At 45.7% G+C, this 10,507-nt stretch overlaps 1 pseudogene; it reads right to left on the bottom strand.

Moving 5' to 3' along the window:
- Positions 1 to 2,640: 2,640 nt before the first annotated feature.
- LOC123408540 lies at positions 2,641 to 3,358 on the bottom strand (annotated as a pseudogene).
- Between the last annotated feature and the right edge of the window lie 7,149 nt (positions 3,359 to 10,507).

The following is a 10,507-nucleotide window of genomic DNA, read 5'->3' as shown; positions in this document are numbered from 1 at the left end:
TTCTTAACATGACCTTGATATTGCCCTTGCAAAGCCTTGAGATAGTTCTTCGATTTCCAATGCATGTAATCAAGAGATCCTAGCAAACTAGGCCACCCTCTTGCTTGTGAGATTGCTAAAAGTCTCTTGGTGTCTGCCACATTAGGTTCTCTCAGGTATTGAGGTCTGAACACCTCGACCACGACAGTTGCAAACCTAACTATGGCATCTCCGCAGGTGCTCTGAGACATCTCTAGGTAGCTATCCCATGAATCGGCGGTCGTGCCAAATGCAAGCATCCGGAGTGTGCCCATGCAATTCTGGTAACCACAGAAACCAACCGTTCCCACGATGTCCTCTTCAGGCTGAAGTAGTCATCGTATGACCCGTCACCATGGTACAAACGATCGAAGACACTCCCACGCATCCGAAAACGCCGACAAAAATGGTCAAGGAATAGTGCATTAGGGGCAAAGTGCTCAGTCATCAGTGTCAAATGCCCCGTGCAATCGGTTGCGGTTGAGCACTAGATGACCCTTGATCGAACCCTTGAAATTGAGAACAGGCTCCTCCGCACACCCCGCGTCTTCAAGGACCAATTGCATCATCGTCGTCTCATCGAAGTAGTCCTCCTTGTCCGACGAGCCATCAGACGACTCAATATAATGCTCGTATATGTACTCCAAATCAAAATTGATTGCTAGAAAGAAGAACGGACAACTGTTTTCGGCTCCGACGATTCATCTAACAGTTGTTGGGCATGGTAAGAATAACAATAGAGGATGGTACCTGGTGCGGCAGCCGGAGGACAGAAGCTGAACGAAGACGAAGGAGAAGCGGTAGGGAGCCCTGCTGGAGCGAGAGAGGGTGACGTAGACACAAAATTTCGGCACGGGTGTGGCGTGATAGACAGGGTGTTGGAGCGGCAGCGAAGGGAGGAGAGGAAGAAGGAAGGAGAGAATGGGAAGGATGGAGACGCGGGGTTCCAGGAAAGGTTTTGGATGGGCCAGGGGTGGAAGATAATGACGTTTCTCGTGTCCGGACTCGTGCAAATGTCCCTCACTTTTGTCTTCGGTTTGCAGAAGAAATCACGTCCGCACCGTCCCGTGGACTGATACACGAGATGATTTTCGCGGTTCGTAGTGCACGGTCCAGACCCGTGCGGAAGGTTTGCACGTGTGCCTTGAAGATGCCCTTATGAACTATACATATAATTATTTTATACATTTTTAAAAATCTAAGACAGGTCTCATGATTTTTTTTTATTTCAACGAGAACTATGGCATGTGCCAGTGCTTTGGAAAAATCACTTAAACCCAGAATCTTCAACTATGCATTCATCCGATTTTACTTAACAGAGGATTCAGCGTGTTCATGACATTCAATGGCTACTCCTCTCCTTCCTAATCCTGCATGTTTTACATAATGTGAATCAAACAGACCGAAGAACGTCACAGGTGGGAGAGTGGACTGCCATGGCCGTTGTGAAACTATCAGGATGCGGCTACAAACTGAATATGACTAAAATGTTGCTAATCGGTTGTTTTCTAAAACGGGATCACTAAATAACTACTTCCTTTATTTATAAACTAGCAAAAATGTCCGTGCGTTGTAATGGAAGAATTTTTCTATGTGTATAAATATACATTTGTAAGTGATCAACTTTTTTTAAAAATAGGCTAATACGTTACTCCGACCTGCTATGATCTTTCTTCAGTTCTTGGCTGCTACTTGATTCTTATTTCTTATTTGCAAATGCAGACATCGATCTTTTTTGATTTTCTAGCTCATCCTACTTTTGTTGTGACTCAAGTCACCCAACCTTAGGTCCGTGTATTTCTAATTTGCAAATGCAGCCACCGATCTTCTTGCCTCAACCTTGTTGATTTTGGACAACTTGCAGCATACTCTACCGATGTGGCTTGTTATAATGAAGCGAGACGAGCTCCACGGTACCGGCCACGGCCTGCCTCCCGGAACCAGGCGTCATCGTAGTTTATGTTCATGCATAGTCACAGATGAGAGTTCAAAGATGTATTGAAACAAACATAAGGGTATGACTGTTAGTCTTGAATTCTATCAATAGGTTACATTACATAGATAGTACAGATTTGGATGATCAGTCACATATTAATCATTCATTATTCTTTGCTTAAGAGAGAGAAAAAAGCAAATGAAAATGAAAAGGGGACAAAACGCTTTGATTGCTCAAACCATAATCACCATCAATCAAATGTGTGTCCCTACTTGCACAGAAAAATCAAATATAAGCATGATTAGGTTCAGAACACATTGCTACCATTAGAACGAAGAGTGGATTACTGGATTGCTCATATTCCGGACCTTGTTCCTCACCTTCACTCTAAAGAATTATTCTATAAAATTATAAAATATGTATTGATCTGAGAGGCTCTGTGACAGATATTCCGATGAAATCTTGATCATTGCCACGACAAGGTGAAGATAATTTTTGCTCACAAATACAAACTGAAGTAATTAACAAACACACACAAAAAAAGAGAGGGGAACCAGCAGCTACCGAAAGAACAATAACAGCACAGACACGCGAACAACCTACAGGCAACTCATCCCAAGCAGAGGCCAACGCTGCACACGAACTCTAGATAGATGTAAACGAACTTTATCTCGGTCGGGGCGAGCTCAGGCCTCGGAGGTCTCCTCCTTGGCGGCCGACGACGCCTCCGACGGCTGCAGAGCGGGACTTGACGAAGTCGAGGAGGAGGCGGCGGCTGACCTCCTTGGAGTAGAGCTGCAGCACCTCGATGCCCTCCTCAAGGGATGCGGCGGCCCCGCCGGCGACGGCGGCGGCGACGAAGGCCTCGGCCTCGATGGTGCGGGTTGCCGGCTCGGCGTCGGCGGCCGGCACGGCGCCGTAGTGCTTGCACAGGAAGGAGTCGCCGGCCAGGGTGTCCACCTACAGGTGTCGCACCATGACCTCCCGCGTCCGCTGCGTCGGCGACCAGATGCTGGAGGAGGCGTGTGCTCACAGACGGCGAACGCCGGCGGTGAACAGGTGACGATGGCGGCAGACTCGCCTGCATTCCGCGAGCGCAGCGCCAGCCCGTAGTCAGCCGCGCCTGCCGCCCCAGCGCCACTCCGCCCCAGGCGGTCCCGGTCGTCCGCACCGCCCCTGCCCGCTGGCCTCCCGCGCCGCCCCGCTTTGGCCTGACCATCCGTGTCGCCACGCCCGGCCCTCTCCACCTCCGCGCGGTCCCGGCCGTCCGTACCGCCCTCTGGCCTCCCGCGCCGCCCCCTCGGCCTCCTTTCGCCGGCGAGAAGGCCCCTCCGGAGGCTCCCCGAGCTCCATTGCCTCCTTGCCCGTCGGCCTGGCGGTGGAGGACGGGAATGGATAAGCCATGATGCCCGGTGATGATTGCCAGGGAGGTTTACGTAAAAATGAAACATTTTTTTAACTTATAAAAGGACAGCAAGTTGATTTTCAGAAAATAAATGTTTTTTTTTATAAAAATGCCATGACGGACGAGAGAAGCAGTAGCTAGCTGTTTTATTATTAGAAATATATATATATATTGTTCTAACCTTTTTCTTAATCTAGTGTATATAAATCCATTTTAGTATGTTTGTTCATTCATTTTAATCTATATATCATTTATATTAAAATATTTAGAAAACTCTAAGAGAGAAATCGGAATTGAGTTTGGCACGATGTGATGGTAAAAGTAACAAAGTGCGCGACGGTCGTGATAATTTAGCTTATCTCCGACGCTAAAAATCAGGTGATGTGAGAGCAAGGAAAGAACCTTCATGTCTGTCTCCAAGCGTGAAAACTTGCTCACTCACAAGCAGTTGCTGACACCGGTGAGTAAACGTCACCCACATTTTTCACTTTCTGAGAGCGATTAATCGTCACTCGCCGATGAGCTGAGCTTCAGAGCTAGCAAAGGCTCGGGCATAAAAAATCAATGAAAAGGTTGTATGGTGGATCACGCAAATGGATTCGGGTGATGGACGGACGGCGCGTTATATCAAAAATGGACACCGCAAGGTCAATCATGGGCGTGATCTGGGCGAGAGCGACGCGCGCTGCATGGACGGAGGAGGACATAGCCACAGAGGGCACAACACAAGTGGTCCGCCCGGGGTGATGAACCGTGCACCGGTGGCGACGGCGGTGTCGCCCATGTTGCATATTCCCTTAGTTGATTTTAAAATTTATCAAAAAAGTATACTTTTATCTTTTCAATGCATTTTAAAATAAAAAAATGATTCTCTCTCATCACATGGTAATCAAGATCAATAACATTTTACACATAATTTTCTTAACTCCTACGTGCACTTAGCTCATTGGGGGTTGGATAGTTAAAGAGAAAAGATATGATGACTTGCACTTTTGAAATTTATTTTTTACTCCACTTCATAATTTATCTTAAAATGTTTATATGTACACTTTTTATTGGACCGAGTGAGTACACTTGCAAAGTTGTACAGTACGGTATCCCAATTCTGCGGCGTTGTTCGTAGTGAACTGAAGGCCAGCTCGCGCAGGCCGACCAGCGGAAACAACGTCCCACACGCAACATAAAGTTCAATTGACGAAGCACCAAATCGCCCTTGAATGTTTGGATCAAACAGTTTAAACACATTTTGTCATTCAAACGGGAGTCATCAAATGTCCGTGAATAATGGCTCGGTCGATTCACACATTCGAAATTTCATAAACGAAAAAACAACATAGGAAAAATTTAGACATGTTATGGACACGACAACTCTGATCTTGAACCCCCATCACAAACTCATATTTTTCCTCGTCCTCCTTTCTCTCTTCAGCGAACAAGGGGCGGACATTCGGTGAATACGGTTGGTTGGTTGGTCGGCGTCCGCTCCAACAGTGTGTGCAACATACATTTAATGATATCATTTTTTTATGAACCATGTTGCAGTTATTCTAAATTTTCATGTATGAGTTCAAGAGAACAGTATCCTCTTTTTTTGTAAAATCATGCATCTGTTGGTCTAAGCATATTGATTTGATCTTAAATCAAATTTCATAAACTATGATCAAGTATATAGAAAAATGGTAGTACTCACCAAGGCTTGTGGCTAGTCATTTTCTTTTCTGTGTTGGGGAATCCTCTAATCATTCTATTAGTGTGCCAAATCATCCATAACTCTCAATCTCATGTTTTCTCGTTGTTGACAAAAGTACTGCCAAGTACTGCTCGCCGCAGCGACCACTGTCAAGGTGGGATCGGGGCGACGGCTTCCGTCTGGCACTCCTCATGGTGCGGTATGGGTACCCTTGCCCAACAACCCCCCGCCATCTACAAGCACTCGAGGACGAAGAACAGAACCGTCGTCCAACAGGCTTTGATAGAGCATACTTGGATTTCACACATCGCACATGGTGAAACCGAGGACTTGCTGCATCATTTTGTGTAGATGCACAGGAGTGTGAGAAACGCAGAGGCAGTGCTTACCCTCGACGGGCCGGACACGATCGGGTGGAACTAGGAGGGATCTGGCTCCTACACTGCTAGGTCCGCCTATCGGATGCAGTTCATGGGTAGAGAGTCCTCCACCTTCGACCAAGACATTTGGAAAGTTTGGGTCCCCGGCAAGATCAAGATGTTTGCGTGGTTACTCTTCCAGAACAGACTATGGTGCAACGATAGATTGCAATGGAGAGGCTGGCCCAACGAATACTTCTGCCGGCTATGCTTACGGAACCTAGAGACTGCTCACCGCCTGTTTTGGAAATGCGCGCAATCCAACAAGGTGTGGACAACAATAGGCCAATGGAAGGAGTGCTCGTCGTTCTCACCCAAGGAGGAGTGGAAGAAGAAGTTGAGTGTGTCGATCACCCACAACATCCAGGATCTGACACACGCCAATGAGAGGAACGGGGCCAAGACGCTACTGCTCCTCACGTGCTGGGAGATTTAGCAAGAGAGAAACAAATGTACCTTCCGCAACAAGCTGCCATCGACTCGGGCGATCGTGCAAAGGATCAGAGACTGCATCGAGCTATGGAGGATAATAGGAGCAAAATGCATAGTGAGCCCCTTTGGTGATCCACCATGAGATATAGGCATAGTAGTTCGGTGGAGAGGACCAAGTTGTGGTTCCACCGTCCAGAAACTCTTCGGGCTATTCAGCCACCTTTTGCTTTTTTATCCTAGGATCCACACCACTTTTGTACTCCCATTGCTTTCTGCTAATGATCATGCAAGGCCAACACTTGCTGGATCTTTCAAAAAAGGTACATGCGTAAACACATTTTACTAGGAACTTTTTACATTGTTCGTGTAATCGGGAAAGGCAGACGACGAGTTCCAGCATCATCTTCGGATAGTGCAGCGGAACTCGAGTGGGTCACAGGCTGTTGTCCACTTTGCACAACCTTGGTGTCCAGATCGGATGTTGGGTGCATCCGGCCCCCAAAACGTCACTACCCTGATGAAGCAAGATCAGCTAGGTCCGTGTCAAAGCCGCAATCCCCTCGAGTACTATCTCGGTGATGACGGGTCATGTGACGCATCGTCCTCGTCGTTGATGGGATCGAAATGCCTCACTGACACAGAGGTGCGTTAGGTGGAGTGTTTGGCGGTGATCACCAAGACATCGGCGTCGCCGCTCCGCATCCTTGTGAAGGCTTGGCCCCTCGATCGTTCCAAGAACAAGGAGAAGAATGCCCGCCGTCGCTGCCAGTTGAACAATCACCTCCATTGTGTCGGGTTGGCAAAGTTCCAGTGTGAGATCAGCCTTCAAGCCAACGAGAGTCGGATAAAGGGGGCGGAAGCAGTCGAGCATATGCACCACGAGCGTGACACAATCGTTGGGATGCATGCCGAGATGGTTGGAGCGGCTTCCTCCACTCGTGCGAAGGTGTCACACCTTGTGTTTGTACTACTTTGCCACACTATGTTTTTACAAATTTCAGAACCTATCAAAACTTTTTTGTATGCTTGTGATGGTTGATCTCGTTGCTATTTGCTTGTGTGCTTGATTGTGTTTTAAATCACATAAATTCTTCTTCTCTCAAGACTCATATTCTTGCTAGAAATATTACTTTGACCAAAAAGCTTTTATTTATTTTAAGCTTTCAAAAACCCGTGAGTTGGGATTTGTACTACAAGTCCTCCAAGCAGGAGGAATGTTTTGTCCCAAATATTTTATTTGGATCCTATTATCAAAGAAACTCTCCAAAACTACAAAATTATTATTTTAAAATTTATTGTTTCTATTTTATTTAAATACTTTTTTCTAAGGCCACAAATGGTCTTTTACAGGGAAAGAATATTTTTATACTTCAATTTTTTTTGAGAAAATTTAGGAAAACTCACTAGACATATATTTTCCATATATAAGAGTTTCACACATGGTCATGTTGAGAATATTGAAAAAAAAACCTCAAGACCCTTTCTGCCTATTTCAAGCTTTTGAAATATTTTTCTAAGAATTTTTATCAATAAATTCCAATAAAAAACGATCATGACACACATGGTATATGTGATGATCTTGCCAAGTTTCATATCAATCCAAGCTTATTTGGTTCATCAGAATATTTCAAAAACCTCTCTATCTAGAATCAAATTTCAGCGACTACATTACCAAGTTTTTCCAAATGCTCTCAAACTTTGCAGGACTGATCTAAACCAGAAATAAGGATGTTACACCAAGTTGTGCATTTGTGGGGATAGATTTGCCCAGCTTGATCTAAAGAAACCAGTTTATGTCCATTTCTATGGTTTTTCATGTTTACATTGTCAACTTTTCTCAAATGAGCTCAAACCTTATGATCCTTCTTATTTTTATACACCATTCAATCTTGTTAAATCTCGCAGTAAGTGGGTAAACTTGTCTTGCTCAAAACATTATCAAACACCTTCTGGTAGTTTGGTAAAAAATAGGTTTTGACCACTTCTACTATTCCCCTTTACTCCGAACTTTTACCACAGTGCTGTTGGGGAACGTCGCATGCGAAACAAAAAATTTCCTACGCGCACGAAGACCTATCATGGTGATGTCCATCTATGAGAGGGGATTTCCGATCTACGTACCCTTGTAGATCGCACAGCATAAGCGTTAGTGAACGCAGTTGATGTAGTGGAACGTCCTCACGTTCCTCGATCCGCCCCGTGAACCGTCCCACGAACCGTCCCGCGATCCGTCCCACGATCTAGTGCCGAACGGACGGCACCTCCGCGTTCAGCACACGTACAACTCGACGATGATCTCGGCCTTCTTGATCCAGCAAGAGAGACGGAGAGGTAGATGAGTTCTCCGGCAGCGTGACGGCGCTCCGGAGGTTGGTGATGATCTAATCTCGGCAGGGCTCCGCCCGAGCTCCGCAGAACCGCGATCTAGAGGTAAAACCGTGGAGGTATGTGGTCGGGCTGCCTTGAAAAAGTTGTCTCAAATCAGCCCTAATTGCTCCATATATATAGGAGGAGGGAGGGGAGGCTTGCCTTGAGGCTCAAGGAGCCCCAAGGGCTGCGCCACCAAGGGGAGGAGGAGTCCTCCTCCAATCCTAGTCCAACTAGGATTGGAAGGTGGAGTCCTTCTCTCCTTTCCCACCTTTCCTTTTTTTTTTCTTTCTCTTCTTTTGGTTTTTTCTTTCTCTTGCGCAAGACAGCCTTGGGCTGACCCCACCTACTTGGTGCGCCACCCCAAGGTCCTTGGGCCCTCCCGGGTGGGTGGTACCCCCTCCCGATGAAGATCCGGAACCCATTCGTCATTCCCGGTACATTACCGATAATGCCCGAAAACCTTCCGGTAACCAAATGAAGTCATCCTATATATCAATCTTTGTTTCCGGACCATTCTGGAAACCCTCGTGACGTCCGTGATCTCATCCGGGACTCCGAGCAACATTCGGTAACCAACCATATAACTCAAGTACGCATAAAACAACGTCGAACCTTAAGTGTGCAGACCCTGCGGGTTCGAGAACTATGTAGACATGACCCGAGTGACTCCTCGGTCAATATCCAATAGCGGGACCTGGATGCCCATATTGGATCCTACATATTCTACGAAGATCTTATCGTTTGAACCTCAGTGCCAAGGATTCATATAATCCCGTATGTCATTCCCTTTGTCCTTCGGTATGTTACTTGCCCGAGATTCGATCGTCAGTATCCGCATACCTATTTCAATCTCATTTACCGGCAAGTCTCTTTACTTGTTCCGTAATACAAGATCCCGCAACTTACACTATGTCACATTGCTTGCAGGGCTTGTGTGTGATGTTGTATTACCGAGTGGGCCCCGAGATACCTCTCCGTCACACGGAGTGACAAATCCCAGTCTCGATCCATACTAACTCAACGAACACCTTCGGAGATACCTGTAGAGCATCTTTATAGTCATCCAGTTACGTGTGACGTTTGATACACACAAAGCATTCCTCCGGTGTCAGTGAGTTATATGATCTCATGGTCATAGGAACAAATACTTGACACGCAGAAAACAGTAGCAACAAAATGACACGATCAACATGCTACGTCTATTAGTTTGGGTCTAGTACATCACATGATTCTCCTAATGATGTGATCCCGTTATCAAGTGACAACACTTGCCTATGGTCAGGAAACCTTGACCATCTTTGATCAACGAGCTAGTCAACTAGAGGCTTACTAGGGACAGTGTTTTGTCTATGTATCCACACATGCACTGTGTTTCCAATCAATACAATTATAGCATGGATAATAAACGATTATCATGAACAAAGAAATATAATAATAACTAATTTATTATTGCCTCTAGGGCATATTTCCAACAGTCTCCCACTTGCACTAGAGTCAATAATCTAGTTCACATCACCATGTGATTCCAACGAATCCAACACCCATATAGTCATTGGGTCTGATCACGTCTTGCTCGTGAGAGCGGTTTTAGTCAACGGTTCTGAAACTTTCAGACCCGTGTGTTCTTTACAAATTTTTATCTCATCTTTATAGATGCTGCTACTATGTGCTATTCGAAAATACTCCAAATATCTACTCTACTATACGAATCCGTTTCACTACTCATAGTTATTCGGATTAGTGTCAAAGCTTGCATCGACGTAACCCTTTAGGACGAACTCTTTAACCACCTCCATAATCGAGAAAAATTCCTTAGTCTATTTAGTCACTAAGGATAACTTTGACCGCTGATCAGTGATTCAATCCTGGATCACTCTGTGTACCTCTTAACAGACTTGCTGCAAGGCACACATCAGGTGCGGTACTCAGCATGGTATACTTTAGAGTCTACGGCTAAGGCATAGAAGACGACCTTCGTCTATTCTCTTTATTCTGCCGGGGTCGGGTTTTGAGTCTTACTCAAATTCACACGTTTACAACGCAACCAAGAACTCCTTCTTTGCTGATCTATTTTGAACTCCTTCAAAAACTTGTCAAGGCATGCATCTTGTTGAAACTTCCATTAAGCGCTTTCGATCTATCTCCATAGATCTTTGATGCTCAACGTTCAAGTAGCGCAATCCAGGTATTCCTTTGAAAAACTCCTCTCAAACAACCTTGTATGCTTTACAGAAATT

Source organism: Hordeum vulgare, chromosome 7H, assembly GCF_904849725.1.
Source record: "Hordeum vulgare subsp. vulgare chromosome 7H, MorexV3_pseudomolecules_assembly, whole genome shotgun sequence".
Taxonomy (NCBI): domain Eukaryota; kingdom Viridiplantae; phylum Streptophyta; class Magnoliopsida; order Poales; family Poaceae; genus Hordeum; species Hordeum vulgare.
The sequence above is the reverse complement of the archived record's forward strand: the minus strand, read 5'-3'. Positions and strand labels throughout refer to the sequence as shown.